Source organism: Sorghum bicolor, chromosome 2, assembly GCF_000003195.3.
Source record: "Sorghum bicolor cultivar BTx623 chromosome 2, Sorghum_bicolor_NCBIv3, whole genome shotgun sequence".
Lineage (NCBI taxonomy): Eukaryota > Viridiplantae > Streptophyta > Magnoliopsida > Poales > Poaceae > Sorghum > Sorghum bicolor.
The window spans coordinates 33,437,689-33,444,459 of NC_012871.2; positions in this window are offsets into that span (position 1 = coordinate 33,437,689).

Consider the following 6,771-nt stretch of genomic DNA (forward strand, 5'->3'; position numbering starts at 1 on the left):
GCTTGGGGGTTCGTCTGACCCCCGTCGTCCTTGTAGTCGACGGAAGGCTTGTAGAGGTCGCTGACAAAAACATCTGGGGGGACCGTGGCCCGCTCGGATGCCATCTTGGCGAGCGCGTCGGCGGCCTCATTATACTTCCTTAACACATGGTTAAGTTCGAGACCGTCGAACTTTTCTTCCAGGCGTCGGACCGCTTTGCAGTACGTGTCCATATTGGGGTCATGGCAGCTAGACTCTTTCATGACTTGATCGATGATGAGTCTAGAATCGCCTCGGGCGTCGAGCCGTTTGATCCCAAGCTCGATCGCGATGTGGAGACCGTTAACAAGGGTCTCGTACTCTGCTGCATTGTTTGAAGCGGGAAAATGGAGCCGGATTGCGTATCGCATCCTTACCCCAAGGGGTGAGATGAAGACAAGACCCGCGCCGGCCCCGGTTTTCATCAAAGACCCGTCGAAGTACATGGTCCAGCACTCGTGCTGGATTTGAGGTGGCGGGAGCTGAGTCCCAGTCCACTCTGCCACAAAGTCTGCCAGGACCTGGGACTTTATGGCTTTCCGAGGCTCATAGGTGATCCCATCGCCCATGAGCTCTATGGCCCATTTAGCAATCCTTCCGTTGGCCTCTCGGTTCTGAATCACTTCTCCCAGAGGGAAAGATGAGACCACTGAGACCGGGTGAGATTCGAAGTAATGTCGGAGCTTGCGCCGGGCCAACACTACAGCGTAGAGTAATTTTTGGATCTGGGGGTATCGGGTCTTTGTGTCGGAGAGCACTTCACTGATGAAGTACACCGGCCTTTGGACCGGCAGGGCGTGCCCTTCTTCCTTCCTCTCGACCACGATAGCTGCGCTGGCCACCTGATCAGTGGCTGCGACGTAGAGAAGAAGTGGTTCCCCCTCGGCGGGGGGCACCAGGATGGGAGGGTTGGTGAGCAGAGCCTTGAGCTTGTCAAGGGCTTCCTGAGCCTCGGGGGTCCAGGAAAAGTGCTCAGATTTCCTAAGTAACCTATACAGAGGCAGGCCTTTTTCCCCGAGGCGAGAAATGAAACGGCTTAGGGAGGCTAGACATCCCATTACCCTCTGTACTCCCTCTAGGTTACGAATCGGGCCCATGTTTGCGATGGCCGAGACCTTTTTTGGGTTGGCCTCGATCCCCCGCTCAGACACAATAAACCCGAGGAGCATGCCTCGGGGGACCCCGAAAACGCACTTTTCGGGGTTGAGTCTGATCCCTTTTGCCCTAAGGCATCGGAATGTTTCTTCCAGGTCGGCAACTAGGCCGCTTGCTTTCCTGGATTTGACGACAATGTCGTCTACGTAAGCCTCTACCGTTTTGCCTATAAGGTTCCCAAAAACCTGAAGCATACATTGTTGGTATGTAGCCCCCGCGTTCTTGAGGCCAAAAGGCATGGTTACGTAGCAATACATTCCGAAAGGGGTGATGAATGAAGTCGCGAGCTGGTCGGACTCTTTCATCTTGATTTGGTGGTAGCCGGAATAAGCATCAAGAAAAGACAAAATTTCACATCGCGCGGTAGAGTCAACTATCTGATCAATACGAGGTAATGGAAAGGGATTCTTTGGACATGCTTTATTTAAACTAGTATAGTCTACACACATCCTCCACTTCCCATTTTTCTTTTTAACTAGCACGGGGTTGGCTAACCACTCGGGATGGAATACCTCCTTGATGAATCCGGCCGCCAGTAGCTTGTGGATCTCCTCCCCGATGGCCCGACGCTTCTCCTCATCGAATCGGCGCAGGCGTTGCTTCACGGGTTTGGAGCCGGCTCGGATGTCCAAGGAGTGCTCGGCGACTTCCCTCGGTATTCCAGGCATGTCCGAGGGACTCCACGCAAATACGTCGGCGTTTGCGCGGAGAAAGTCAACGAGCACCACTTCCTATTTGGGGTCGAGGCTAGAGCTGATCCTCAGCGCCTTGCCTCTAGAGGTCCCGGGGTCGAGGGAGATTAGCTTGGTCTCCTCCGCCGGCTCGAAACTCCCGACGTGCCGCTTGGGGTCGGGGACGTCCTGGTCACAGTCGCCGAGGCTGGTGAGGATGGCCAGAGACTCAGCCAGAGCCTCGGCCTGCTCAATGCACTCGACGTCGCACTGGTAGGCGTGCTGGCTGGACGTGCTGACGGTGATGATGCCCATTGGCCCCGGCATCTTGAGCTTGAGGTAGGTGTAGTTGGGGACGGCCATGAACTTGGCGTAGCATGGTCGTCCTAGGATCGCGTGGTAGGTCCCTAGGAACCCGACCACGTCGAAAGTGAGGACCTCTCGTCTAAAGTTGTCGGGGGTCCCGAAGCAGACGGACAGATCGATCTGTCCGAGGGGGTGGGCACGAAGCCCCGGCACCACTCCGTGGAATGGCGTGGTGTCGTCCCTCAGCCGGGACTTGCTGATCCCCATGAGGGCCAGAGTCTCGGCGTAGTGTATGTTGAGGCCGCTGCCTCCATCCATCAGCACCTTAGTGAGACGGGTCTCGGCGATGATGGGGTCGACGATCAAAGGATAGCTCCCGGGATTGGGGATCCGATCCGGGTGATCCTGTCTGTCGAACGTGATCGCGCTCTCGGACCATTTGAGGTACGAGGGCGCGGCCGCGCTGACTGCGCAGAATTCTCGGAGTTCGCACTTCCTCTGACTCGCAGTGAGGCGAGCCGCTCGTCCCCCAAAGATCAGAAGGCAGTTCTTGACCTTGGGGAAAACCTCCCCCTAGGGGTCGTCGTCCTTGGGAGGCTCTTCGGCACTCTCCTTGGTGATGATGTCGGTGTAGTACCGACGGAGGACGGTGTGATGAGGACATCAACACCAGCGATACATCCTCTCCTACATCCTCTCCGAGACAACCTATAGCTGGTCCTACATCTCCGACACAACCTATAGCTGGTCCTACATCCTCTCTGACACAACCTATAGCTGGTCCTCTTACTCGTGCTCGTGCCCGTCAACTCAACCTTCAAGTAAGTTCAGTTTTAAACTCTTGTCAATCATATTTAGACAATGGAGACACGTGCACTTTCGTGTTGCTCAGGAATAATGGACAAGATCAGCAAGGGAAGGTTCAACTGCATTCGGAATTTGAGGCAACACCAACTTCAAGGGCTGATTGCATATGGGAAGAGTGATAACTTAACAAAGGTGATTGGAGATCAGGTCCAAGCCTCCACAACATCCTGTATCAAGTTACCACGTCGCTTCTAAAGCAAGGAAACAAAGAGTCCAAACCCAACACGTTTTGGGAGTTGGATTCGGACTGGAAAATAACTCTAACTTGTATGGATCACCACGGCGTCATATGGACTCCAACTGGGACGTTCATATACTTGTTGGAAAGCTCATGAAGTCTGATTTCCAATGGGTCCAACCACATATCTATGCAGCTTATGAGTCGGGCGCAGTCCTTGTTTTTTGTGCCGACACCTTTTTCTGTTTTGGTGCTGCGTCACCCTATTTTGGACCAATGGCCCATGTATCAAGTTGAGTCCATTAGGGACGCGTCCTAGGGTTGGAGGACGACTCTAGCACCCCTTTGGTCATCCTCCCCTCTATTTATTTACATCTAGAGCCGCCATGAACAACTGGGTTTTGATTAGATAAAGTTTAGCCTTCGCTACTTTCTTGTAAACGCGCGTGCTGATCCAGCCGCCCGTCTTCTTGTTTTCGAAACCCCACTTCATTAGAGATTGCGTTTGAAACCTTCATTTACATCTAGTATTTTAGTACTTGTTCTACTTGTTCTTGCTGGTTCTTCGAATGCTTGCAGGACGAGTGCCCTAGTGGCCGGGTGTTGCGCTCCACAAGATCGTGACAACCATTGGAGGCGGTGTATCGGTTGCTAAGGCGCGGCCTTAGAAGGCTGTAGTCGGGCCGTGAACGTCATCTCCATTCACTAATCGAGTTATCCAGCGCCTCTCATCGAAAGATCAGGCGAAAACCCTAGTGGGTTCACATCAGTTGGTATCAGAGCAAGGTTTATCGGTGAGAGATTTTCAATTCTTCGTGTTTGTTTTTTCCTATAGTCCAAAAAAAGACAAAAAATATAGCAGATTTTTTTTCCATAATCCTATAAATCCTTTGTGCCGTGGCTAGTACTACTTAGTTAGGGCTGGTTGAATGAGTGTTTGCTTCGGTCGTGTCCAGTGCTGGTTTTAGTTTAGTCCTTTAGAGTTTTGAGTTCTTGTCACCATCTAGTCACAACTGCGTCCAATCTATTGTGGGTTGGAATTTGAGTAGATCTTGATAATAGGTGCAGCCACTTGTTGGTCTATTCTGCGTTTCCATCAACGTGATCCAAAAGGAAAGATAGCACTTCATACTTGTGCTAGATATATTGAATTTTGAGGTTCAGCCTTACTCTAGTGAGAGGGTGAGAGTGGTGAAGTGATATTTTGTATTATTTTGTTTATATAATCAGGTTTTGAGGTTCCCCAAAAAAAGAAAAGAGAAAGAAAAAAAAATAAAGAAAAAAAAGAAAGAAAGAAAGAAAAAAGAAAAAAAAATCAAAAAAAGGGGATTGTTGTTCCTTTTGTTTCCAGTAGGGCTGCTCATTTTGTTTCTAGTGGTGTGCTGTGTTTTCCCTTTGTGTCCAGGCTCGCGTCTCTAGCACGGTCTAGGCTAGGACCAGCACAGTACCACCGTTGAGCGTTTATTCAACTTGCTTATTATAACTAACGTGGTGCTAGTTCGTTCCTTGTTTCAGCCCACCTATAGCTCTACATACTCTACAGCTTGACAGGTCTTGTGCTGCAGCACCGATACACTTCGTCCATTGCTGTACACTTGTTGGCAGACGACCCCTCCTGTCAAGCAAGGTAAGAATTGGTAAGAACTTGTGTTACAGGTTGAGTGTGAGCGACTTGCTGTAGTTACATCCTAGTAGTTGTAGGGCTTTTATTTCTTCACTTGCCTTTTTGTTGTCTTTGTCTTTGAACCATGACAGGGGCAGATGATGGTAACGAAACACCACTTACACCTCGCACTAAGGGCATCATATAACATTTTGAAAGGAAAGTGAAGCTGCACACAGAGGGACTTGATAACGACTTGCAGGTGACGAATGAAAAGCTGGGGCAGTTGGAGGCTACGCAGATTGCCACAAACAACAAGCTCACAAGTTTGGAGGAATCCGTTGCTAGTGTGGACAAAAGCCTTGCTGCTCTCCTAAGGCGATTTGATGCTTTCCACACCGAAGATAAAGAGAAGCATAAAGAAGAAAAGGAGGGAGATCGAGAGCACGGTAGTCATGAAGATGACTACACTGGTGATACTGAACATGATGATCAAGACACTCGTGATCGACGTCGCCTTCGTCACAACCGTAGAGGTATGGGTGGCAACCGCCGACACGAGGTACACAATAATGATGATGCTTTCAGTAAGATTAAATTTAAGATACCCCCTTTTGATGGTAAATATGACCCTGATGCTTACATCACTTGGGAGATTGCTGTTGATCAAAAGTTTGCATGTCATGAATTTCCTGAGACTACACGTGTTAGGGCTGCTACTAGTGAGTTTACAGATTTTGCTTCTGTTTGGTGGATAGAATATGGAAAGAAAAATCCTAATAACTTACCTAGAACTTGGGATGCACTGAAAAGGGCCATGAGAGCCAGATTTGTTCCATCTTACTATGCGCGTGATATGATAAATAAGTTGCAGCAGTTAAGACAAGGTGCTAAAAGTGTAGAAGAATATTATCAGGAATTACAAACGGGTATGTTGCGTTGTAACCTAGAGGAGGATGAGGAACCGGCTTTGGCTAGATTTTTGGGTGGGTTAAATCGGGAAATTCAGGACATCGTCGCTTACAAAGAATACAATAATGTAACCCGTTTGTTTCATCTTGCTTGTAAAGCTGAAAGGGAAGTGCAGGGACGACGTGCTAGCGCAAGGAGTAATATTTCTGCAGGGAAGGCTAATTCATGGCAGCAACACATGGCTTCAACTCCATCTACACGTATTTCTACTCCATCATCTAGTGACAAGGCTCGAGCTGCCCCCACCAATTCAGTTGCGAAGACGATGCAAAAGCCTGCTGCGAGTACTTCATCCGTGGCATCGACGGGTAGAACAAGCAACATACAATGTCATCGGTGCAAGGGATATGGGCACATGATGCGTGACTGCCCAAACAAGCGAGTTATGATTGTCAGGGATGATGGTGAGTACTCATCTGCTAGTGATTTTGATGAGGATACACTTGCACTGCTTGCGACTGACCATGCAGGTAATGAAGATCAAATAGAAGAACATATTAATGCAGGTGAAGCGGACCACTATGAGAGCTTGATCGTGCAGCGAGTGCTTAGTGCACAAATGGAGATGGCGGAACAAAATCAGCGACACATTTTATTCCAAACAAAGTGTGTCATCAAAGAGCGTTCTTGTCGCATGATCATTGATGGAGGTAGCTGCAACAACTTGGCAAGCAGCGATATGGTGCAGAAGCTTGCCCTCAACACCAAACCACACCCGCATCCCTACTACATCCAATGGCTGAACAACAGTGGTAAGGCAAAGGTAACTAGACTTGTGAGAATTAATTTTTCCATCGGATCCTACAAAGATATTGTTGAATGTGATGTTGTGCCTATGCAAGCTTGTAACATTCTGCTAGGTAGACCTTGGCAATTTGATAGAGATTCTATGCATCATGGTAGATCAAATCAGTATTCTTTTCTATACCATGATCGCAAAATTGTGTTGCATCCTATGTTCCCTGAAACTATTATGCAAACTGATGTTGCTAGGGCTACTA